The sequence below is a fragment of the Manis javanica genome, chromosome 9, assembly GCF_040802235.1.
Source record: "Manis javanica isolate MJ-LG chromosome 9, MJ_LKY, whole genome shotgun sequence".
Classification (NCBI taxonomy): Eukaryota; Metazoa; Chordata; class Mammalia; order Pholidota; family Manidae; genus Manis; species Manis javanica.
In genome coordinates, this window is record NC_133164.1 from 1,269,203 (window position 1) to 1,294,437 (window position 25,235).

At 50.0% G+C, this 25,235-nt stretch overlaps 1 long non-coding RNA gene across 2 annotated transcripts in view; it reads right to left on the minus strand.

The window, feature by feature from the left end:
- Positions 1 to 21,080: 21,080 nt before the first annotated feature.
- Positions 21,081 to 25,235, minus strand: part of LOC108396884 (uncharacterized) — a 43,082-nt gene continuing 38,927 nt past the window's right edge. For both annotated transcript variants that reach the window (XR_005063130.2, XR_005063131.2), the window contains exon 5: positions 21,081 to 22,384. This is a non-coding gene — a long non-coding RNA (uncharacterized lncRNA). The remainder of the gene's footprint in view (positions 22,385 to 25,235) is intronic.

A 25,235-nucleotide genomic window follows, 5' to 3' on the forward strand; every position in this document is an offset into this window, starting at 1 on the left:
AAAAATGAGTGAGGGAATTAATAAGACACAGACAGAGGGGTCAGTGGCTGCCCTGGGTTTTTGGAGAGGAGAGAAAAGAGGCCGGAAGCCCTTGCTGGGAGAAGGCGCTGCCGGTTGTTGGGTTTCATGCCCGGCGCACCAGGATGGCACTTCTGCGAGGCTGGGCCTGCTCTGGCCTGGCACGAGAACCTGCTGAGGCTGCCGGGTCTGTGGGCACCTGCTCCCCGGAGCAGCAGCGGGGCCTCTCAGCACCTCCTGTGCCACATCCCGAATGACCCCCATCCTCCCAGAGCTAGCATGAGTCATTTTAGCGCATGCTACTAATGGGAAAAGCAAAGGGCAAGAGGGTGTACATGCTATGTGACCTTTTCTATGTGAAAGAAATGGAAACAAGAACATACCTCTTCCCCCTCATATGCACACACATGAGAAACCTGGGATGGGTAAACCAAAAACAAGCAAAAGTATCTATGTCTGGGGTGGGTGGGAATTGGGTGGCAGGGGTGAGAATAGAATGAGATTTCTCTGAGTAGCTCAGTGTGTATTTTTTATTTTTAAACCATGGAAAACAAAAGAAACAGAAAGAAATCCCAAGCTCTGCTTAGTGGGCTTGTACTGATGTTCTGACTTTGAATCTAGTTTGTGTATATTGGATATTAAAACAAATATTTTGAAATTCTTGGGAACCGGGGGTACGAGTGTAGGACAAGGAGAGACAGGTGCGGAGCTGGGCAGGAGGGAAGGGCCCTGCAATGGGGCTTACAATGGGGGCATCAGGGTGAACCCACAACTTTAACCCCTTGTTCCGTCCCCAGGAGCCCCCAGCGTCGCCTGCTGCTGGCAGTGAGCACTGGACACCTGACACCTGCAATGACAGGTCCTCCCATCAAAGGAAGCAAGACTCCCTGGAGAAAAGCTGAATATAGGCCTTGAGACATGAACCTGGAATATCTTGTTGTTTCAGAAAACAAGAAAAATAGAAAAGTGACTGGGGCTTCTGGGGCTGGCCAAGGGGCTGTGGGCACCACCAGCTGGGGCACCCACTGATTGAGCTAAAAACTGGACAAAAATACCAACTGCAACTGCCTGAGCCACGGGCAGCACACAGAGAAGGCAGGTTGGGAAAACGCCCACACTTGAAGAAGATCTCAAGGTGGCGAGATCCTCTCTGTATCTACCAGCTTTGACCCAAGAATGCTCATCTGGGACCAACTGGCCCGCCAGGCACGCATGCCAACACTCCAGGAGGAACCCCAGTATTTCCAGAGGACTGCAGGATTCACCCTTACAAGCCAGAGCATCCGGGGGGAATCCCCCTCTTCTAGTCTCTCTCTTTTTCTCCTCTGGCCCTGAGGCAGCTCTGCCCGTGGCCTGTGGACAGGCACCGGGTGGGGGCTGGGGGGTCATGCTGCCACCTAAGGCCCTGGGGGAAAGCCTATCCCTGGGTGGAGGAACCGGGGAAAGGAGCCTGCTCTGAAGAAGGGAGAGCCTTATTTTTCCCTCTCTTTCCCTCTCATTCTTTGGCTCTGAAACGGCACGTAAGTGTTGGTAGAAATTCTGAGAGTCCTGTTTATCTGGCTGGGGACACACTCTCAATACAGCGTGTGGGAGAAACTGCAGAAGGGACAAAGGGATTTCCCAAATCTGATGTGCTCAAGCGAGCAGGGTGCTGGAGTGTAGTACAAGCTGTGGAGATGGCTCTGTGCAAAAACCACCACTGTGGTGCACGTGAGGCCCACGCCAAACACACAACAAAGGCTTTGGAAACGACTTGCATGGAATCCATAGAAGTCAAGAGGCATTTGCATTCTGAACGCAACCAGATCATTGGCCTGCCAAAACAGCAAACCATCTCACCAGAATCTACATCCTCAGGAAGCTTTAAACAAGACCCAAAGTCTTACAATGTATCATTCCAAGTGTCCCGGATACAATCCAAAGGTACTTGATATGCAAAGAACAACATCTGGCTAATTTTAGAAGAGAAAAGCAATCGAAGGATGCCAACCCTTAGATGACCCAGTAATGGATAGACCAAGTAGACAGGAAATCACCAACAGCAGAGACGGCTGGACGTCATGACCAGCGTGGCCTGGTGGGTGTTTGTGGAGCTCCCCACACAGTGACAGTCCTCGGGTCACTCACGGAGACGGAGCATATGCGCGCCATGAAACAAACCATACAAAATTTGAAAGAGCTGAAGTCATATAAATTATATTATTTAAACACAGTGGAATTAAAAAGGAACTCAGTAACAAAAAGATACCCAGAAAATCCCCAATTATTTGGATATTAAGCGACACACTTCTAAATAACCCAGGGGCTAAAGAAGAATGTATCAAGGAAACTTAGAAAATATTTTTATATGAGTAAAAATTAAAAAACAACACATCAAACTTAACACGGTTGCAGCTAGAGCAGTGTTTAGATACAAAAAATATATAGATTTAAAGGTTTGCATTTGAAAATAAATGTCTCAAGTCAAGCATCTAGCCTTCTTCCTTAAGAAGCTAGAAAAATAAGCTAGAAAAAATAATAAACCAAAGCAATAGGAGTGAAGAAAATAATAAAGAAGATATCCACAGAACTGGAAACAGAAAACCATGGGGAAAACTAATGAAACCAGAGCTGGTTCTTTCAACAGATCTCTAAAGCTGGTAAACCTCTAGCTGGACCGACCAAGTTAAAAAAGAGACAAGTTACAGGGGATCAAGTTCAGGAGGGGGAGAGGCTCTGCCACCGGTGCAGAGACATTAAAACGCAGTAGAGAAATGCTGTGAATGACTCTTTAACCATATCAAGAGCTTAGATAAAATGACCAATTTCTTCAATGACAACCAAAACTCACTCAAAAAGAAGCTGATAATCGGAATTGCCTGCAGTGCTTAGAGAAATTGAAGTCACACTTTAAAACTTTAAAAAAAAAACCTAAGTCCAGATAGTGTCAATGGAAAATTCTATCAAACATCTAAGCAAGATACGATATTAATTGACACAATCTCTTCCAGAAAATAGGAGAGAACACTTCCAACACGTTTTATGAGGTCAACATGACCCTGATACAAAACACAGACAAAGACAATATAAGAAAGTTGCAGACCAATATTCACAGGATGCTCGGCTAAAAAAAAAAAAGAAGAAGAAGAAGAAAAAGAAGCAAATAGAATTTGGCAATTTATAAGGACGATATATCACAACCAAGTGGGGTTTATCCCAGGGATGCAAGGCAGATTCAACATTTGAAAATCAATAGATATGTCACTGTATTAACAAACAAGAAAACTACACGATCATCATTAGGTGCAGACAGAGCACCTAACACAGTGTAGCATCTGTGCCTGACATAAACTCTCAGCAACCTAGGAATAGAAGGGAGCTTATTTAAACTGATATAAATAATTTACCAAAAAAACTAGCTAAAATTGTCCTTAATGGTAGAGACTGAATGCTTCCCCCATAAACAGTGGAGAAAAGATAACGTTTTCAACAAATGACAATAAGACCACCCAATCTTACCAGTTCTGCTTTCTATTTCACATCATACTGGAAGTTCTTGTCAATGAAACTAAGCAAGGGAAAGAAAACATACAGGTTGTAAAGGAAGAAATTAAACTTTCCCTCATCACAGATGACACGGTTGTCCACATAGCAAATCCTGTGGGATCTACGCAAAAGGTCCTTGAACTAAGAATGGGTATAGCAAGGTCACAGGATCCACAGCAAATAGAAAAAAAAAATCAATTGTATACCTATGTCTAGAAATAAACAGCTAGAAATAAAAATTTTTTAAACTACTATTTTAATTGTAGCATAAAAAATGACATATTTAGGTATTTGTATTACTAAACATGTGCAAGATCTGTGTACTGAAAATTACAAAACCCTGGTGAGAGAAGTCCAAGACCCAAGTAAACGCAGGGCTGTACTCTGTGTGGACTGAAGACGCATGGTCAGCACGGCGGGCTCTTTCACAGCTGCTCTGCAGACCTGTGGCAGTCCCCCCGGCAGGGCTCTTTCAGGACACACAAGCTGACTCTAGAATTTACATGGGAAGGCAAAGTTGCTACAATTGCCAAAACAATTCTGAAAGAGAACCAAATTAAAACTACCTGATTTCACTATTGACTTGAGAGCTACCAGGACCAGGACAGCACCGAGAGAACAGACACGTGGATCGGTAGAAGAGAACGGAGTCCAGACACAGAGGTGCACAAATATGGTCGATATATTTTTGACAAGCGTACAAAGAGTTCAGCAGAGAAAAGATAACGTTTTCAACAAATGGCACTGGAACCATTGGACTCGATATGAAAAAAGAAAAAGGACCTTTATCTACCTATTCACTCAAAATTGATCATAACTCTAATGTAAAACATAAAACTATAAAAATTTAGAAGAAAATACAGGAGAGAGTCATTGTGGCCTTGGGGTCCAGCAAAAGGTTCTCAGATACAACATGGAAACTGATACACAGGAAAGGTAATACATTGGTCTGCAGGAAAATTAAAGACTTTCATTCCGCCCAAGTCACTCTTAAGAAAATAAAAATATAAGATGTAGATTAGGAAACATATTTGTAAATCATGTGCCTGGCAAAGGACTCATATAAAGAGTATATAAAGAACTCCCAAAACTCAGCAGTAAGAAACCAAAAAACCCAATAATAAAACTGGCAAAATATTTTGCAAAAGAAGATACATGAATGGCAAATACGCACATGAAAAAATGTTCAGTAACAGTAGTCATCAGGGAAATGAAAATTAAAACCACAATAAGATAACACTATTCAATATAGTTAGTGTACCTATTAAATGGCTGTAAAAACTTAACTACAATACTAAGTGTCATTGAGAATATGGAGCAAAACTGGAATTCTCATATGATGTCAAATGAAACAGTCTTACTGGAAGACCAGTTGCAAGTTTCTTATGATTTATTATAAGAACTAGCAAATATTCCTATGTTTTTGTATTTACTTAAATGAGATGAAAAACAGTATTCATAAAAAATCACCTTCACAAATGCTTTTAGTAGGTTCTTTTTTTGTCATCATCAAAACCTAGAGAGAGCCAAATGTCCCTCAAACTTGGGAAAAAAAATTGTGTTTCTGGCACCCACACCTAGTGGGCAGCCACAAGCAGAAGCTGCTCACACACCGCCTGGTGGGTTGCAAAGCGGGTGGGCTCAGGGTGCTGACGGGGCCTGCTTACAAAGGCTACTACGTTCTGTGTGATTCCACGTGTAAGACGTTCTGGAAAAGGCAAAGCTGGAGGGTTAGAGAACACATCGGTGGTGGGCTGGGCTCAATTCTGGGGGAGGGTTTGACCACAGAGGGGTAACATGAGAGAATTAGGTGGGATGATGAAGTGTTTGCCTTTTAATTATGGTAGTGCCTACACACTTCTCTGCACTTGTCCAACTCAAGAACTGTGTGTTACAAGTGAATTTTAATGCATGTGCATCTTTGAAATGTTTCAGTAGAAACAATGTACATTAAAAATTGACTCATTCTTTCTATAAAAAAAATGAAACTTACCATAAAATCTGTGGGATGCAGCAAAGGCTGTGCTAAGATGAAGTATATTGTAATACAGGCCTACCTCAGGAAGAACAATCCCATATGAACAGTCTAAACTCACAACTAATGAAACTAGAAAAAGAAGAACAAATGAGGCCCAAAGTCAGTAGAAGGAGGGACGTAATAAAGATTAGAGCAGAAATGAATAAAATTGAGAAGAATAAAACAACAGAAAGAATCAATGAAAGCAGGAGCTGTTTCTTCGAGAAAATAAACAAAATAGATAAACCCCTAGCCAGATTTATTAAGAAAAAAAAGAGAGTCTACACACATAAACAGAATCAGAAATGAGAAAGGAAAAATCACTATGGACACCACAGAGATACAAAGAATTATGAGAGAATACTATGAAAAATTATATGCTAACAAACTGGATAACAGAAGAAATGGACAACTTTCTAGAAAAATACAACCTTCCAAGGCTGAGCCAGGAAGAAACAGAAAATCAAAACAGACCAATTACCAGCAAGGAAATTGAACTGGTAATCAAAAAATTACCTAAGAACAAAACCCCTGGACCAGACGGCTTCACTGCTGAATTTCATCAAACATTTAGTGAAGACCTAAAACCCGTCCTCCTGAAAGTTTTCCAAAAGATGGAAGAGGAGGGAAAACTCCCAAACTCATTCTATGAGGCCAGCATCACTGTAATACCCAAACCAGGCAAAGACACCACAAAAAAAGAAAATTACAGACCAATATCCCTGATGAACATAGATGCAAAAATGCTCAACAAAATATTAGCAAACCAAATTCAAAAATACATCATAAAGATCAACCATCATGATCAAGTGGGATTCATCCCAGGGATGCAAGGATGGTACAACATTCAAAAATCCATCAACATCATCCACCACATCAACAAAAAGAAGGACAAAAACCACATGATCGTTTCCATAGATGCTGAAAAAGCATTTGACAAAATTCAACATCCATTCATGATAAAAACTCTCAACAAAATGGGTATAGAGGGCAAATATCTCAGCATAATAAAGGCCATATTTGACAAACCCACAGCCAACATCATACTTAACAGCGAGAAGCTGAAAGCCTTTCTTTAAGATCAGGAACAAGACAGGGATGCCCACTCTCCCCACTGTTATTCAACATAGTCCTGGAGGTCCTCGCCACGGCAATCAGACAACACAAAGAAATAAAAGGCATCCAGATCGGCAAGGAAGAAGTTAAACCGTCCCTGTCTGCAGATGACGTGATATTGCACATAAAAAACCCTAAAGACTCCACTCCAAAACTACTAGATTTACTATCTGAATTCAGCAAAGTTGTGGATACAAAATTAATACACAGAAATCTGTGACATTCCTATACACTAACAATGAACTAGCAGAGAGAGAAATCAGGAAAACAATTCCATTCACAATTGCATCAAAAAGAATAAAATACCTAGGAATAAACCTAACCAAGGAAGTGAAAGACCTATACTCTGAAAACTACAAGACAGTTATTAGAGAAATTAAAGAAGATACCAATAAACTAGAATGAATAGTTCTAAAATTCATATGGAACCACAAAAGACCCCCGAATCAGCCTCTCTCAGCAGCCTGAAGCCAAGGATCCACCACAGCTTGAACTGCTTTTTCCACAGCAGAGCATCGCGTGTCCTTCCCTCCTCAATACAGCCACACAAATCAGCATGAAAATCAGTCTTTCGGAAGGCCTGGAGCGCCAGGACTGCCATTTCAGAATATTTCCAAGGATTTCTGGTTCTAATGCCTCTGTGAACATCTGTGGCAACCAAACTTTATATCACACAGCTTCCCGTGGGGTAGTGTCTACACGGGTGGCAGGAGTTTGGAACCGAGCACTAACTATCGCCCTCCTACAGCGCGACTTGCCCCTTTGCCAACAGAGCCCAGGGAGCCTTCGGTCAGTGACAGCCCCATGGGCACTGTGGGGATGACCCCACAAGGCTCCTGAGCAGAGCCCCAAACCTCTCCCGCATTCGGGCTCACAGACTGTGAGGTGATGCGTGCTCACTGTGAAGCTGTGGGTAAGTTTTTACACTGCGGTAGATAACTAATAACAAAACAGAAAGATGCCCAGGGACTGCAGTGAGCCCCCCGCTGGTTATACGGGCCGCAACACTCTGGGGCGATGGTAGGCACGCAAGTAGTAAGCCTAGCGGGGAAGATTCGTCTGACATGCTCAGCACCGAAATATATGGGAAAACTAAGATAGTTAAAAGAAAATTGGACCTGGGGAAAAAAGCCAAAGAAATCGATTATTTGTCCTTGAAAATACGACAGGTGGTAACTAAACTGGGTAACCCCCCTCATTCCTGTGAGAACGGACATCTTCGGTCTCAATGCGAAGCCTTAGGGAACAGATGACCTGCTCACTTATAAAAGTCAAATGCTCTTATTCTAAGGAACTTCTAAGAATTATTGGTAAAGCTTCTGTGGTTTCAAAAGCCATGTTCACAATTATTTATTAGGATAAATAATCAGCGAATACTAACATAAGGGTGGTAAAAGGTGATTTTTCAAGTCCCTAACCAGATTGAAAGAAATAAATTATTTACATTATGAACCTGAGTATGAAATTCTTAAATAACAGCGTTCTGAATTAAATGATTAAATAAAGATAGTAAATTGACAGTCCTAGGTTGTGGGGGCACATTACCCCATAGGGCGGGGAGGAAAGGTGTCCGCGGCCAGTACTGAGAAGGCAACGTCCAAGGGAAAGGACCTCTAGCCTCTGCACGCTGTCTTCAACAAAGTTCTATTTCCTTTCTTCAAGCGCAGTACACGTGGATAGGGCATTTCTGGGCCATCCAGGCTGTCCCGTGGGCAGAGCCCCACTCCTGTCCCCAGAGACCTTGTTTGTAGGTGCCTAAAGGTGCTGCTCAAGGAACATATGGTCTCAGTCCTTCTCTGCTGTAAGGCCTCCTGAGATAACCCATTTTACAAAGAGAAAAAGGCTCTTGATTTCACCCCCCCCCCCACGCTCACACCTCTATAGTAGAGCTTGTATTTTGAAATCTGCACACAAAAAAAGTCATTCACCGCATTAGTCATTTCTTCCTGCTATTTCTCAAAATAGCTGCCAAAGGAGTTTTGTATTTCTTAATTCAAAAAACAAAAATATTCAGTAATTATACTGTATTTCCATGTACCTTGATAAATTGAGCATGATCACAAAGCAGTTTTATGGCCATTTCTCTTAAACTGTTTTCATGAAATCTAAAAATGGCTATAATTAATCTTTGTATTTGAGGATTTCTGGAGCATCCCATGGTGACTGTCTCCAACACCACTTCTCCGAGAACAGAATGACAGCTTAGTGTCTAAGCACGAACAGATGTTGGAGAAGAAGCTAATGCTGCTTGACTCTCAGAAAAGCAACGAGTTAAACGGAAGTTCCCCCAAGATCACCGGCCTGTTCACAAGCTGGTACTCACCTCCCTAATGCACCCCTCACTCCCACCTCGAAGACTCGAGTTAGAACCACCCACAGCTGTGTCTTTTATCTGCAGTAAAACATCACATTCCCCTGCTTAGAAACGCTCTCTGCACCCAAGGTCCCAGCTGAAGCTCCAGGCATTCAACTGGAGACGTTACAGCACTTGGCACCAGACTGTTCCACTAGAGACTAGATGCTGACAAGTTTATACAGAGAAAAAGGCTAAGATCTGTGTTTTGTGTTAAGGCCAAAGGAAATGATTTTACCTTTCTAAAGGCATTGACAAGTCCTAGAACAATTTGCACCTTTTCCAGGTTTCCCTAGAAGTGCTTCTCAGCTGGTCTCATGCAACCCATGTCTGTCTGTGTCCTAGAGCAATTTTTATGTTTCAAATACCACTGGAGCCTCCTAATGGGCCCGGCCATCCTGTAGGACCCAGAGAACTACTGTTTATAGTCACTCATTCATTGACCCTCTTCAATCAATCCTGAGAATGAAATTAAGGGGTGGTAAAAAATTAAAAAAAAGAAAGAAAACTTTTCCTGAGTCATGCCAGCCAGTCCCTGGGGCAGCCTTGATCATGACGGGGAAAGCTGGCCCTGTCGGAGCCCAGGCCAACAGCCGTGAGTGGCGAGGGAGGTGGACCCGTGGGCGTCCCCCACCCCAGGGCTCCCCGCACAGCCCCTTACTGCTCTGTCCCAGAAACAGCCGGCGCTCTCGCCCTGCCTGCGAACCGGGGGCCAGGACGAGCCACACTCCTGCGGATGTTGGCTTGTACTCCCTCCTTCCCTCCCTCCGTCCGTCCGTCCTCCCCTCTTCCCTCCTTCTCTCCTGTCCTCCATCCGCCCTTCATCCCTTCATCCCTCTTTCCCTCCCACAGCCCCTTGCAGCACAGGCCAGGCCCTGACCTCAGGCAGAGGCAGGTTCCTGTCCCGAAGAAGTGAGAAAACAGAAAAATGATCCCATGATTTCCATGTATGGTTACAAGTTCCAGCTGAGAAGAAACCCCAGGGTGCGTTAAGGGAGCACCTTGGGGCTAGACGCCCAGGGCAAGGGCGGGCGGGAGCTCTGTCTGCAGAGGGCAAGGTGCCCCCTGACTGTGCACCGCGGGGGAGCACAAGCTGGCTGCAGGATCAGGGGCCGGGGGTGCCAAGCGGCCTGTTCCCAGTGGGCTGAGCATGCTGGCACTGCTCCCCAAAGCCCTGGGGTGACTTTTAATATCCAAATCGTGCGTTTTGAAATGTGTCTACATGAATCTATTTAAAGTTCTGTCTCCCGCTCAGTGCTGCATTTCATTTTTCATTTATTATTCTCCATATTCAAATTTCATCCCAAGAATTCTGAGGACTGCAGTGAAAAGGGGGGTCTTCACCGCCTGCAGCTGGCGTGGCCGGCCTCCCTTCCGAGCCCGCTCCGGCGCCAGACCGCGGGGTCCAGCCGCGGCGGTCCCGCGGCTGGCGACTGCACACTGGGGCGAGCATCCCGCCGTCAGCTGCGGGCCTGCGCGCCCCGGGGTCTGCGGGGAGGCCGCCGGCTCCGAGCTCGCGGAGGGCCCCGGTCGTCCTGGCCTCGCGAGCCACCCGGGAAAGGGGCGTCCGTCTGATCGGCCCCTGCGGCCCCCTGACTGGGGCTTGCTGGCGCAGCGGGGCTCCGCGGCCTGGGTGGAAACACGCCCGAGTCCGTGTGCAGCCCCAGGGGGCGTGCAGGCTCCAGGACCCGAGTGGCAGGCGCCAGGGCCGCCTCCACTGAGAATAATCCCAAGGTGGGGCCCGCCGCGTGAGTGCAGCTTGGAATCTCATCTCCTCCTGGGCTGATTGGCAATGACGCTGCCACGTGGGCGCAATCAGAGGGGAAATCATCCCCACCCGGACTGCCGCGGGCACCCAGGCCTCCCTCCGCCCGGCCGAGGCTGCACGCGCCGCGCCGGAGGAGCCACACACTCGGTCCCTCGTTGCAGAAGGCCGCTGGGCGGGCGCAGAAAGACGCCAGGACGCCAGCAAATGGAAAATGAAAAGTAACTGAAAAAAGCCAAGTTGAAAGGTCAAATAAAACGGAAGTTGGGCACTTCGGGTGCCAATCACCCCCCCGCGCACGCGGGCGTGGTGGCTGTGCGGCGCTCCTCCCGGGCCGGCTCCCGCCGCGCCGCCTGCCGATGGGGCGCCTCCTTCCTGGAGGCGGGGCTCCCCGGGGCCGGATGCCTCCGCGCGGCCTGCCTCCCACCCGGCCGACCGAACGCGCGCCTTGCCTGGGAGACCTGTCCCCGCCCGGCCGCCAGTGGGCGGGAGCGCAGGGCAGGTGGAGGGGCCTCTGCCCCCAGCCTCCTTCCCCCGCCCCTGCTCAGCCCCTTGGGCCTAGGGATGCTCCCGGGGGCACCCGCCCCTGCCCCTGCGCAGGGCCCCTCCCCCAGCCTGCCCCAGGTGCCTGTCCCAGGTGGGCCGCCCAGAGTCCGCAGGCCCAGACTGTCAGCAGCGCTGCGGGCGGGCTCCCTTGGCTCAGGCTCAGCACACACTGATGTCACCCTGGGGGCAAGCGCCTGGCCACGCTCCGGTCCTGCACGGGGGTGGGGGGGGCAGGTGTGGAGGGACCGTGCCCCCTGGCATGGCTTGTAGGGTCCCAAAGCCGCACGCACAGACGCTTCAACAGACTCGTTTTCTCACGGCTCTGCAGGCCGCGAGCCTGGACGCAGGGTGGGCAGGGCCGAGCCCTCTGAAATCCGGGAGGCGACTTCTTCCTGGCCTCTGGCCAGGTTCTGGTTTTCACTGGCCATCTTTGGCATCCCTGGCCTACAGGCGCGTGGCTCCAGTCTCCGCCTGGACTCTGTATGGCCTTCCTCCCCTCGGTCTCTGCTTACAAGGACCCATGTTAAACAGGGCCACCCTGCTCCAGGCTGACCTCATCTCAACTAATTCTACCTGAAACGACCCGATTTCCAAATAAGGTCACGTTCTGAGGTTGGGCACTAGGAGCTTGGCATGTCCTTTGTGGCAACACCGTTTGTCCACAGCAGGCCTGGCCTCCCCAGCACCCATGCTGTTCCTCTCCCTCTGCCCACGTCAGGCCTTGGCCACCCAATACCTGCCCTGTTGTGGCCAGAGCCCAGGGACCCAGTTCCCACGGATGGTCACAACCACCGTCATCCCGCCTTCAGTTTCTTTCCCTCCGATCAGGTTCTTTCCCTCAGATTGGGCTGTTGTGAAGGGTGCACACAGAGACCCTGCCTGCTTGGGCACTGCCTGTGCTCAGGGGGTCTCCTTGTTCACCCTCGATGCCCACATCGTGGCCGGCATGTGTGTGGGCACTGGGCACGTGGCCGGCGTTTTTCCCACCAGCCTGCCCTGCTTTGCATTCTGTCCTCCCACCAATTAAATCTGCAGGGAAGAAAATATCATCTTGAATAGAGACGCCATTTCTGTTTGCACACATTAAAGATGGAACATAATTTTCCTCAAGTGCGTATTAACAGTCAAGTCATGGCTATTTCAAATGTGACTTTACCAAAGCCTGGAAACATTTTTCCAGACCAGAATAAGTATGGCATTGAGGGATCTCTTTGAAGTTCTGTCATTTCACTAAGTTTTCATTTCTTTAATTCTTTGAAAAGTCAACAACAGCGACATCTGTACATAGATAAGTATGTGGCATGTGTACCTTATTACCAGCTTTTAACAAAAGGCCCATCATTGTGGGAGAAGCATATATTTTACAAAGTATGGTAATCCAATGCTTTCTTATCAAAGAAACCTGGACCACGGTCCTTCTCCATGAAGCTGAGAGGCCCCTGCAGTGCGCCGTTGAGCCTTGGTCTGTCGGCAGCCTTCCCGCCCATGGCCGAAACCTCCTCACACACCTTCCGTGGGCACCTGGCCGGAGTGCCTGCCAGCCAGCACACTGCATGCCCCTCCCTCAGCACTTGACTACCTCCCACCTCCCTCCCCGGAACGGCTCGAGGAACACGTCCGACTAGCCTCCTTGTGTCACCTTGAGACCTTGACACCTGCCGGCAGCTATGTGACACAGCCCCAGCGCTCGCACCTAGGCCACCCCTGCATCTGCCCCGGGGCAGCACGCACGTCTCCTTCCCCAGCACACCTTCGCCACCTTCTCACTCTCTGGCACCTGCACCTGCTGTTTCCTCTTTCGTTTAACAAACACATACTGAGCTCCTCCTGCATACCTGGCGATGTTGTAGGCTCGGAGGACATTGCACCAACCATGTGAGCAGACTCACTCCCAGGTGAAGCTTATGGTCCAGATGGGGAGGCAGTAACCCCAACAAGCCAGGAACACATTAGGTGTGTCCCGTGGTTGGAAGCACCTTGGGGGTGACAGGGAATCAGGGTGGGGAGAGGGTGTCCAGGGAAGGCTGTGCCAACCACATGGCCTTTGAGCAAAGGCCTGCTTCCCACCTGAGGGAGAGGAAAGAGCTGTGCTAAGGCTGGAGGCCAGGCAGGGGGGCCACTGTGGCCGACCGGCCAGAGGGGAGTGATCACAGATGTGGCCAGGGTGTGGGCCTTCACACACCGGGAAAGGGGCAGCCTGTGTGCTGCAGGAGTCCCGGGATCGGCCACTCACTGCCTGCTATCACCATCACTTCTTCCTGTCTCTCTCGCTCCCTGTCTGTCTCTCTCTCTGGGGTCGGCTGCTCTCAAATTCTTGTCAAGGACAACCCCATTGACTGAGGAGCAAGCAAGCCATTTACAACAGCATTAGCAATAAGATGTTCTGCGCACACTGCACACCCAGATGTAGCAAGCCTAGCATGTCTCCTCTGGCTCAAAGTCACTCGCCAGGTCTTTGTGCCCAAAGAATCGGTCACATTCATTAGGGCCCCTCTGCCTGTCCGGATCCCTTCCCCAGCATCATCACGTGCTCTTCACATGCCGACTCACCTTCTCCGAGCTCAAGGCCCAGCCCAAGGACACTGCAAGTGCCCCCCTCGTCTGGTTCCCCTGCCCAGAGAGGCTACTTTCCACTCAAGCTCTCCAGGTGTTCTGTTTTCAGGCCTTCCATCCCTGCTCGCACAAAGGCACGTTCTTGGTGCAGCTGGAGAGAGGGTGGATTTATTTCTCTTTTGGAGCAAAAAAGGGCTTTTCTGGCAGAGCTGACTGGCATGGAGGGAAGCTCAGAGCATCGCTTCTGCTTCCAGACCCAGAACCTTGGTGCCGGTGCACATGGAGCCCAGATGGAAAACAGCTGGAAGCTCAGCAAGGGCAGCCCAAACCAAGTGCCAAAGGGACAGCCAGCCCTTCAGCTAGGGGTGCACCTGTGGTGTGACCGTCAGGCGTATTGGGAGCCAACCCTCAGAACTTTGAGGTCCAGTCATTGTGGTGGGATGGAAGTTTCTGGAACACACGCAAGGAGGAGTGAGAGGTTAAGGACCTTGTCCTGTCCTTGCTGACGTCCACCTTCCCGCAGATGCGAGTGGTCCCAGCACACCTGCCCTTAGCAGACGGGCGCCGCAGGCTGGTGACCGCACAAGCACTGGGTTTGCAGGAAGACGGAAGAGGACAGCAGTATGGGGGGGGGGGGCGGAGGGCGACAGTCTGCCCCACCCACGGCGGACCCTTAAGCAGAGCTGGGCAGTTTTCAGCTCTCATTTTCATGTGAAATTTAGTATTTTTGAATTTAAAAACCTCTTTTTTTGCAGACCTCAAGTGCTGATCTGTTTCGCTTTTCTATTTTTGTTTCGGCGGCTATGTTTCCTGAGCCCTGACCGCACACAGCTGTTGCTCACCGCAACACCTGAACTACTGCGACCGTCTTCTGCCAACAGCTCGCTTTCCCGTTAGAATACAAGGGGAATTCTCAGTTTCAGGCTGTGGGAGCTTCTCTTCATTTTATTTCGTCACAGTTTATTGCATGCCCACGCCAGTGTGCTTACATTAGAGATGCAGTTCAAACCCAGAGATAAAGGCTTTCGTAGTCATTGCCACGCAGGAATGTCTCTGAATATAGTCACTTTTAAATGAGATGGCATCCTCTAGTTGTTAGATTAGTCTGTGTCTATTTCTGAAATATATTTACTAACGGCTATTTTGTTAAGTATGTCAAATTAGCGACTTATTAACTATGTTTTGTGATAATTAATAGATTGTAATGGTAACAGGAAGAAGGATTCTGTGAACTCTGACTGATGAGAGGACGGCGAGCGCAAGGCTCAGGCAGAGCACGCGCTCACCCCTCCGTGGCTGCAGAGGCCACCGGCCAGGGCCCAGCCGAGTTGTGCCGCGGACTCCAGAGGTGTAGAGTCTGGAGGGAAGCCTCACAAGCCTTCTTCTGCAGGCTCTTGTTTGATGTTTGGTCCTGTTACAAGAAATTCCATCAGTGTTAAGGGCAGCTTTCAGAAAGACAGAAGCAGTGCATGAAGTTAGACATAAACAGATAAGCAGGAAGGAGCCTCACGCAGTGACCTTGGTCTCCGACCGTCCTAGAATGAGTCTAACAGTCCAGACAACGGGCCCTGCACCAGCCAAGGGCGGGCAGGCACACGGTGGTGGCTGGTGCGGGGTCACAGAAACTTCAGAAATGTCTACTTGCCCATACAAGTTGTCAACCTTGCAGAAACATTTACAATTTGCTTACTGCCATATTAAAATCTAGATAAGGGCCCTCATTTACAAGAGGGCTTCCGTTGCTTTCTTATCTGCTTTTCAGACATCTTGTAATAAGACTTTTTTTTTAGTCTGTAGTGCTTTTTCAATCAATGTAGCTGACACCATATAATTTCAACACAAGGAACGTATCACACAGGCTCTGTATGAGCATTGACCTAATTTACTCAGTCTTAGATTATTTAGCCAGAGTATCTTATCTGTGAATATTTGAAAGTGTATAACCAGGACAGTCCTTAGGGGATAAAAGAAAAACGAGAAAGCCAATGAGAGCTTCTCTAATTTTATAGCACCATTCAGCAAGTGAGGCCATGCAGTATATATAGGAAGTCAGCATAAGAACAAGTTCACCAGGAACTTGGCCAGCAGGTAGACTTTCTATACTGCCAGTGTGCAGGTCACATGCCCAAGCGTCTCCTCTCTATGCTTCTTTATCACTTTTGGTTCTTTTATACCAAGACGGTTACCAAAAAGTAGAAGAGCAGTGGTGACAGGAAATGGCTAAATTCTTGCAGTTTGCTGTCTATGGTTATTGAGAGCGATTGTGAGTCACGGAGGAATAAAGCATCTGTCCGGCCAATGCGCCATCCCACTTCCCCAAAGGCCGAGGACTCCCGTTCCTAACGGGCGGGCGGCGCTGGTGGCCCTTCCCTGAGATACATGCTACACTTAAAACTCTTAAAAAATAGGCAGCCTCATATGCTTCTATCATTTTCTCATTAATTGAACACATGCCTTAAGTAACAAGAGTGAAATTTTCCAAGGAGTTAACTATTTCAATTACTTCACTTACAAAACCTTGCTCATTTTGATACTCTACATTTTCTTTTTCCCTTAGTTAAATTTAACCAAAAATAGAAAAATAAATGGCCATACTAATAATGAACAACAGGAGAACTCCTTTTATGGCAAAAAGTTTTTGAAATTTTACCCACAATTATGTATGAGATATCTCCAATTTATTAGCAAAGAAGACTCACCTCACATTTTTGCTGAATTATTTTTTATTAATTATAGAACTTTCAAGGTAAGTACATTAAAAACACAATGTGTGTATACCAAGTGTACATGCATGCAGAATTTTTGTGTTGCCGTTACACTGAGTTTATTAAAAACAACATTCTTGGAGCAATCCTCTTGCTATCATCAAATGATGAAATATAATTTCTGAGTTTTAAAATTTTATTTCTAGAAATCTTGTCTCTAAAGTGTTAATGGAGACATTTTAAAATACCTTATTTAAAATAAAAAACTTGTAAATACGTTTTATTATAATCTCCTTGATGGAGGTGTGACTCCACAGACTTTTTAAGCTATGATCAGTCATAGAAATAAGAAATCTGGAATTTCAGTCTTGCTTAGTAGAAAGCATTTCCACTGGGTGTGAATTCATTTGTTTTGCCTCAGCTTGCCCTGGTGGTGGCACCTTGCCTGGGGAACAATAAAGCAGGAAAGCACCAAAATGCTGACCTCAGATTTGAAAATAACAGGAAAGGGGTTGCTTTAGCGGAGTGTAGACATCATGCAATGACCTATGCAATCTGCATCTCAGCACTATCCCACATTTGTAGCAAGATTCTTCAAAAGTTACTTGAGGTTCATTGAAGATTGCTGAGATCACAGTACAGTAATTAGACAGAATTAAAGTTAAAATGAAAAGAAAATGAATCAAGCAGTAAAATACATACAATGTAATGCCCCTCTGCCCCCACCAGCATTCTCACAGAAGAAAAGAGGCTTTGATAATACATTATGTGAGAAAAGCAACTGTAACACAGGGCGGGCCTGCCAGCCTCCCCCCGAACCAGGTGCTCAGCATCTTCGTCTGCTTTTCCTTCTTCTGTCTCCTGAAGGATCAGAGCAGAGACCTGAGGTCACCCTACAGAAATGTAATGCGAGCCACAAATACGAGCCGTGTGGGTCATTTTAAATTTCCTAATCGCTACATTTTTAAAAAGTAAGAAGCAAGTGAAATTAATATCAATAATGTATTTTATTTACCCAATATATCATTTTACCCAATATACCCAATGAACCCAATAAATAGAATCATTTCAACATGACATCAGTATTTTAGAAATGATAGCGAGGTATTTTACGCACCTTCTTTCAGAACACATCTGTAAAAACCCGGTGCATGTAGTCACGCACAGCACACCTCCACCCCGACTGGCAGCACGTGGCTGGCAGCTACCATACTGGATAGCACACGACTGCGGGTCAGCCAAAGGCAACACTGAGAGAAAGCATAAACCCAGAGGCACTGGGAACAAAGTGGTGATCCCACCCCCTGCAGCAAGCTCTGAGAGGAACCTGGCTCTGACAGCTTGGCAGAAAAGGGGTCAGAAATGCCCTACCCTTGTCCCTCACTGGCATCAATCACTCCTTTCTAGGAGGATCAGCTCACTCACCCTGGGGTGTGCACCTAATGGTGTTTTTCCCAGGATATAATGGCACCTCCCGTGAGAGGTCGGGTGCTCGGCCACACACCACCCCAGTATTCAGCCAAATACTGCAAAATCCTGGGGAACAGAGCATGCATATGAGCACGTGTGTGTGTGTGGGGGGGGGGAGAGATTCTGGTTATTTGAGTGTGTGGGTGCATGAGTGTGTAAGAATGTGTGCAGCTCGTGTGAGAAGGGGAGGGAGGCAAGGGCAGGACCATGCTCACCAACTCCCAGGGCACGAGCCGACCCAGGGGCCGCCTGGAGCCCGACGCTGAAGCTCTCCCTGTGGCAAGGGCCTCTCAAGTACTTTGGCGAACACATTTGGACGCCCACAGTGAGCCAGACACCGTCTATACCCTGGGGAGACACTGGAGCTCTGATCCAGCAGAAACCCCACCTCCGTGCCATAGCCAGGTCTCTGGACGGCTCACCCTGGGCTTCAGCCCCAGCCCCAGCCCCAGCCTGGCTGGCCTTGCTGGCACAGGGCGCCGGGCCCAGCCGGGGCACCGGGAAGGTGCTGGAGAGCCTCAGGCATGCAGACTTGGAAGCAACTGCAGGGTCCAGGCCCATATCATACACTTCCAGGAAGATACAGGTGTGTTCGGATTCAAGTCCCCTAAAGGTGTCCCTATTTGCAAAGAACCTATCTATGGCTCTTCCCTGAGCTGCCCCTGGGGCCTCCACTTCACACCCACTACCAGCCAACAAGTCACACCCATGGGGCCTCTTCTCCATTTATTTCCTTGTCCTCCTTGTCCTCCTTACAAGGCACCTCAGGGGCTGCGGGGAGCACCAGAGGTCTGAGGGTGCACCAGAGAGGCCTGGGGTGGACGGTGGAGCCTCAGCGCCCTGAGCAGATCTTCTCGGCTCCAGGCTAGTCACTGGTCTGGTGACTTTCTCCGAGTCGACTGCCTTTTTCTGGGAAAAATTCCAGCCCGTGAGTAAAGTAGGGAGAGGACAGTACACAGAGCCCTGTGAAGAAACAGAAGGTCACATGAACACAGACTGCAGGCTGGAGAGCAGGCTCATTAGGAGAGGGAAGCTGCCTCGCTGGCACCCCGAGGCTTCTGCTTGCCTTGGGCCCGACAGTGCCCTGTGGGCCATGAGGTTCCAGTGCCGGCAGGTGCTGGTTGGAGGACCCAGCACAGCCTGCCCCTGCGCCCTGGCACTCAGCACCCATCCCTGGGGACTAGCGCATCCCTCTGGCTGACGTGGTTGTAGGAAAAAAGAAAGACAGGTCTGGGAGGTGGGGGTGAGAGGGAGATCTCAGCAAGGGCAGTGGAACAATTACATAAATTGCCTAGACGCGTGTCCTGTGGGTTTGCTGCAGTGCCGCCAGGAGGGTTATCGTGTGTAACCGGCTTGTTTTAGGAAGCATATTGCTTTACACACACTCATGTTTTAGGAATCATATTGTTTTAATATGTATTGAGTTCAATCTAAAGGAAAAGCTTCAAAAACTCTTGAGACGTTGGTTATCATGAAAGCAGAAGATTGTGTTTTTTGCCAAACTCACTCCACTTGTCCCTGAATTTAAGCTTGGAAGCTACACAAGACAAAACATGGAAACCTCAAAATCCCAGGCCCTTGAGGTAGACATTTAAACTCAGAACCCCAAGGAAGGGCTTTAAAGTGTGTGAATTCACTAGAAAGAGGAAGCCATGGGTCATCAGCGGCTGTCACTTGCAACCCCCCGCCCTCAACAGGGGGGTCTGGGGTTTGAAACATGTCACGGAAAAGAGAAACCTCTACCGAGAAGGCAGCTAATGAATCTGGATTGTATAGTTCTCAAAATCTGATGTTTTGCAATGATGACATTAGTGTGGCAACCGAGGGTCCGAGGCGACAAGTCTGTGCAGCTGCTGGGCGCTTTGAAATGCCCAAGACAATGGGGCCTGTGTTCCCCCGCTCGGCCTCCCCGGGCATTTGCATAGTCTGTTCTGCCTGATTGACCAGCGGGTCTGGCACAGGGACCAGCATTGTTCCCAGATCACTTCAAGATGGCCAAGATGACAAGATCCAGGTGAGAGGGGAGGCCGGCGACCGAGGGCCACAACAAAGAGCGGCCTGGGAAACGCGGCCAGGGCCGGGCTCCCGGACGGTTGGTCGCATTCACTTGTCCATTCTGAGAGTCCTCATCAAGAGGCCGGGGGGACAGGGAAGGCTGGAGGATCTTAACAGGAATGTACAAGTGCCCTAATTTGGGGCCCTCTTTTATCTAAAAATCCCATAGTTTTATGACATTTTATTACACTGTATTCTTTCACTCCTATAAGTTAAAAGAATTTTGCTGCCAAAAGGGAAAAGAAAGCTTCATTCTACAAGGGCAAAAACTGTCACAAACTGAGACTGAATTTGCACTTTCCAGAAACACCATTTTGAAAAGTGGCACTGGGGTCCCCAGGCTGGCAAGCCTCCTGAGCTGCAGGAGCAGAGAGTCAGGGTGCTTCCGTGCCGCCCGGTCGCCCAGCAGCGCTCAGCCCCAGAGGCCAGCGTCCGCACCTTACTGCGCGCACACAGGGGCTCCGAGCGCCTCCGCCGCCGCCGCACGGGTTCCATTTGACACGGGTTCGACGCTTGGACTGCAGCGCAGCACGACGCCGTCCCTCTCACACGAGTGCCTTTACCCCAGAGGCCTCCATGCCAGCGGCCTTCGCGTCTCAGCCCTGACACAGGGGCGCCGTGGGCACTACGGGGCGGGGGCGCCTTTCCACGCCCAAGGCTCCTTCTGCCTCTGGGGGATTTCAGTCTCTCAGAGCGTAAATATTGCCAATAATTTGCAGAGATGGGGACCCTGGAGGGTGGAGCCTTGGGGGAGGGATCCAAGCCTGGGGCGGGGATGAAGCCAGTGGAACCCAACCGAAAGGAGGACGGACCTTTCCTGCAGAAAAGATGCGCGTGGAGGGGACCCTTTCTCCCAGGTCAAAAGACTTGATTCTGGCCCTGACAGCTCCTCGGGGGCCGCGCCCCCCCGCGCCGCCCCTCCGCCCTCCCCTGCTGCCCCCGCACCACCCACCCGCTCAGAGCCGGTCCTGGAAAGGGCGCCCCGCACCCGGGCCGCGGCAGGAGCTGGCGGCGCGTCCAGGTCCCCACCCGGACCCCAGCGACGCTCATCTCGGGAACATAACGATTAATCCAGCCGCAGGTTTCCAGATAAGTGATTGTGATGGAGATTGTTGGCGAGAAAATAGACAATTATCCGCTGTTAGCTTTACATAAAGATCGCATTAACTCAAATTAGTTATCAGACAAAAGAGCGCCGGCGCGCGCGCCCTGCCGGCCCGCCCGCTCCCTGCCCGCGGGGTCCCGGGGCGCAAAGGGCCCCCGCCGGCGGGGCCGGGGCGGGAGGGCGCGGGGAGGGCCCGGCCCCACGCAGGGACACCGCGCGCCAGCCCCTCCGGCGCCCCCCGCGTGCGCCGCGCCGGGTTCCCGGTCCCGCAGCGGCCGGGCCGCCTCCCAGCGCGGGAATCGGAGTCGCGGAGAAGGTCCTGGGCACGCGGAGCGCGCCTCGACGGGGCAGCCTCGTGACCCGCCGCCCCCAACTCCCCGCGGGGTCACGGTCACTCCCACGGCCCAGCGTCGGGGGCGCGCGATCCCGTCACCACGAGGACAGATGGGCAAGGTGGGCAGTGGGCAGAGAGGGCGCAAAGGGACCCTCGGAGCCAGGTGTCTGCGGCCTGAGGGACACGGGGGACCCGCAGCGCGGCCGGAGCAGGGGCCGGGCAGTGCGGTCTGGACCCTGGACACACAAAGGCGCACTGTCCGCGCCCCTGGGTGCCTCCCGCGCGCGCTCCCCTGTCCTCAACTGGTGTTGACAAGAGCCGCGTGAGCACGGATTTCACTGACGCTGTTGGTGCAAACGCGCAATCGTGCAGTCGGCCGTCCAGCGCCCCAGCCCTGCCGCAGGGCCCGGCGGGGTCCCCACCGCCACAGCGCGCTGGCCTCCAGGGCCCCCAGGGTCCCTGGGCCCCGCTGAATAGGGCAGATAATGACCCCTGGTTCCCAAGGCAGGCTTTCTGCTGCCTGGTGAGCTTGGATTTGTGTGGTCCGGGCCTTTCCCAGCTTGTCCCATTCTGTCACCGGGATAAGGGGCTCCCTCGGCTCGTTTGCACCTGCGTCGCTTTTGGCTCCTTCAGGAATGCGCTGAAGCTTGTAATCAGCTTTGTGAAGCCATTGAGTGCACGGCTGAGTGAAACTTCCAAAGCTCGAGGAGAACCGGCCTGCTGAATAGGAGCCAGCATGGGGCTGCTCTCCAAGCGTCCGCGCTGCCAAATTCCAGCAGAGTCCCTCACAATCACCCCGCGCGGCTCCGCGGCTTCCCCGCACTGAGAAAAGTGAGAGAAGAAAAGCGAAAATACCAGTCACCGAGGTTGGCCGTTTGTTCCCAGATTAATGCAAACGGCTCCCCCTCGCTGCCCCCCCCCCAACTTTGCTCAGAGATTCAGGAAATATGACGCAGGGGAGGGGAGGGCGGTTATTAATAACTCCTCACCTGACTTCACACTTTGTGGAAGCTCCTCAGCTCGGGTTGAGCTCAGGTCCCCAGTCCTCTGTGAGCCCGCGGCCTGGGCAACTGTTTTGGTCTCAACCACACCTTGCTTGAGTAGAGGACTTGCATGAGGCCAAACCTGTCAGTCCCCATATTAACACCATGAAGTGTCCAAAACATCTCTTCTCAGAAAGGAAAATGGCCCACCAGGCCTATGCCTTCTCTGAGTTCCCTGGCCACATTCCAGGACCTGTGTCCCCCAACACAGGGGACAGTGGGTTTCAGTGGCCTTGGAGGGGAGGAGCAGACCTTCAGTGACACCTAAGTTGTGTCCTTTTCCCAGACCCTTGACCCCAGGACTCCGGTGCAGGCCGTGGTGGAGCTGTGGCCGCCACTCATGGCACGGTCCACGGGGCCAGCTCTGGGATGGCAGGCACTGTCTGTACCACTACTTCCTACCAAGAGCCTGGGCCCCTCAGACAGGTGCCTCTGGGCTTCCCCCTGGGCCCTTGTTCCCTCCCTCCCTATCAAGGTAGCACAAGGGAAGGAAATTCTTGGTGGCCAGTGATCAGCCCACTTGCAAAAGGCATCCCTGTTCTCATCAGCATCAAGGCACACCGGACCCCAACTGTCAGCTCAGCCGGGCTGGCTTTCTGCACGGCCACACCAACTGTCTAGAACCGTGCCTGGCACACAGCAGACACGCAGTGCAGATTCACTGAATGAGTATTGTCCGGTGTGCCTCCCAGCTCAGGGCCTGGAAGCAGGCCTTCTGAAATATGGAGCCTTTTCTCCAGGTTGTCCATCGGGCCCTCTCCAGCGATCCTAACAGATGTCACTTAGAGAAAAGTGAAGGCGCCATCATGAGCTATACGTGAAAGCTCTCTTTACAAGTACTGTGGCTTTCTTTAGCTAAGTGATTTTCACCAGGAGCTGGAAGCACAGGTACGGAGTCCTTACAGTGCTGCCTGGATCCCCTCCTTCCAGCGCCTGCTCTGTAGGAGCAGCGGTGCCCGACTGCTGCTCTGCGCCATAAATAGTACCCTGGTGAATGCAGAGGCTTCACGGGCCTCTTTAAATGCCTAATAAAGCCCTGGGAAGTTAACACTGACAGCAGAGGAGAGGGGAGCTCTCCCCCTGGGGTGCCCCATCACAGCGGTCCGGTTGCAGTCCTGTGAGCCCAGAGTGGTCAAGAACTCTCTCCTTGGAGCCCAAGTGCACGTGCAAGAAGCTCAAATGCATGGAACAGCTCACCCAGAGGTCAGGTGAGGCGTCGGCAGTGCTCAAGGGCACCATGACGGCAGTCAGTAAGGAGAAATCAAGTGGTGCCTGGCCCACCCCCAGCACAGCAGGGAGTTCTTCTAAAGTGTGAGGTGACCCTCCCCTTCGTCCAGGCTGAGCCCCCAAGAGCAGCACGAGGAGAGAAGTTGGTGCTCAAAGAGAAGTTAGGCATCTCCCTATCCCAAGGCTTTGTCATTCATTCATAGATGCGAAAATGCTTTAAGCACCCCCAAACCATACTGCCCATTTTGACATTTAAAGTCTCTTTTTTTTTTTGGTATAAAGTTTCATGTGTTGTTTTCAGCAGTGTCTCTCCTTCTAACCATTCTCAGTAACAAGTCAGGAGGATATGCAGTAATTCAGAAATTAGCGAACTCGTGGTGGGGGTGTTGGATTAAGAGGCTGGGAGAGTGTGGAACAAGTCAACGTGTAATTGTATGATAAGGCTCTCACGAGGAATTTATTGGCCAAGTTGCTATTTCTATTCCTTCCTAATCTCGTTTAGCACATTCATTCTCTGCAATCTGTCTCCATAATCTTCTGTAGCAGCCTGGCAGCCAATGGAAGCAAGCATGTTTGGAGAGGAGAGGAAATATGCAGAAGCATGATAAACTGATGCTAATTATCCATATTTAGGACACCGAGTGCAGAAGATCAAGGTTTACAAATAACAAACCAGAGCCAGTGATGATGGCTTCCTCGTTGGAATATGTTGGAGGCGACCAGATAAGGGTTTCACGGGCAGGAGAGATTTATTGGTCAAAGGGTTCACCTTCCACTTTTCCACTTTTATACTGCAGTAAATTATTTAGGCTAAATTCACCAGAACATCACTCTTTTATTTGGCCATGTGCCATGGCTTGCTCTTTCTTTGTGTCCTTTGCATGCAGATCCTTGTAGTGTAACATCAGTCGATAAGGGACAAATAACTGAAGTCACAGGGAATTCCCTTTAAATTGTACATACCGGATGGTGAGGTAATGCTCCTGGGAAGGAGGAGATGAGGTAAAGAGCAGAGGGCTGAAAGCGAAGCAACGTCCACCTTGGCCATTAAGTGACATCTCTGCCAGAAAAACAGTGAATCTAGATACTCCCTCCATGTATGTGTGCACGTGTCGGGGTGCCCCCCACAGGCCAGCAAGCTTGTGGTGAGAAGCTTGTGTTTGAGCATAGAGCCCATATGTCTATTTATCTTTTTCCAGTCTGGAATCCTTACATTTCAAATTGTAAAAATCTGAACGCTTTCCTTCCCTTCTCTCTACTATACTTGCACCACCACAAACTGACTTAGAACTTAAAATTGCTCCCCAGCCTCTCCACCACTTCTGGCTCCAAGGGACGACATAGGAAGGATTCAGACTGGAAATACCGTGTGGCATGGTTGAGGGCTCAGTGGTAGGGACTTT